The sequence below is a fragment of the Meleagris gallopavo genome, unplaced genomic scaffold (genome assembly GCF_000146605.3).
Source record: "Meleagris gallopavo isolate NT-WF06-2002-E0010 breed Aviagen turkey brand Nicholas breeding stock unplaced genomic scaffold, Turkey_5.1 ChrUn_random_7180001828184, whole genome shotgun sequence".
Lineage (NCBI taxonomy): Eukaryota > Metazoa > Chordata > Aves > Galliformes > Phasianidae > Meleagris > Meleagris gallopavo.
The window spans coordinates 1-563 of record NW_011101471.1 but is presented as its reverse complement, the minus strand read 5'-3'; the positions used below and the strand labels follow the sequence as shown (position 1 = coordinate 563).

The 563-nt window shown below is 49.7% G+C and overlaps 1 long non-coding RNA gene across 1 annotated transcript; it reads right to left on the bottom strand.

Moving 5' to 3' along the window:
- Positions 1 to 21: 21 nt before the first annotated feature.
- On the bottom strand, positions 22 to 555 carry LOC109364250. Its single transcript, XR_002110264.1, has 2 exons — positions 396 to 555; positions 22 to 100 (listed from the first exon to the last, which is right to left on the bottom strand). It is a non-coding gene; the product is annotated as an uncharacterized LOC109364250 (long non-coding RNA).
- Positions 556 to 563: the final 8 nt, after the last annotated feature.

Genomic DNA, 563 nt, shown 5'->3' with positions numbered 1-563 from the left:
CACCCAAAAACACGAACATACCTGGTTATGACTGAAGAACAGCAGAGCCCCTGAGTACATTAACTCTCTCGCTTCCACATATTTTCCTTGTGACATATACCTGGAAACAACAGCAAAGCCTTGATAAAAGTTACTAGAAAGCAAGTTGCATATGCATCAATTAATAGAAAGGGTTAAACTATTTGATTCTGCCACCAGTGAGGGCCATCAGCCACCCGCACTGAAGCCAAGCAGCCTGCCTCTCTGATGGCAGGCATCCCGCAGGCTCTGCCACAGCCCACGTCACAGCGTTCTCTCACCTGCTGCAGCTCCTCCCTTCCTCACTTAGGAGTAAACCAAAAAATGAAGGACAGAGTTGTCTCCCAACAGTGACCCCAACAAGAACTATCTCCTACCACGGCACGGGGATCACAGCCTCCTGCACGTCACCGCAATGGGCAACTACAGCTCTTGGACCATCACATCTCCAGGTTAGAAATGCAGCACTTCCACCAAGAGCAGTTAAGGATAGCAGGACTTTCTCTGAGCAAGTGCCCTCAGCAGCTCAGAGCCACAGTAAATGC